The sequence below is a fragment of the Barbatula barbatula genome (assembly GCF_947034865.1).
Source record: "Barbatula barbatula genome assembly, chromosome: 9".
Classification (NCBI taxonomy): Eukaryota; Metazoa; Chordata; class Actinopteri; order Cypriniformes; family Nemacheilidae; genus Barbatula; species Barbatula barbatula.
In genome coordinates, this window is record NC_136772.1 from 4,938,075 (window position 1) to 4,938,300 (window position 226).

Here is a 226-nt window from a genome sequence, read left to right on the forward strand (position 1 = left end):
ACAATATTCATAATAATAATAATGAGCAAATAAATGTGAATATATTGCAAGCCACGGGTTAGTAATAACCGGCTTCATTCTAGCCTCCTCTTTTTTAATACATTTCTTATAGATACCTAAATGGTTAAGTTAAAAAAAACAAGGGATCTTAAAAAAATGCATTAATAAGGCGTCTAATCGATTACCGAGCAGCAACGATAGATCCGTTTCTCTGTGTCGCTGCTGT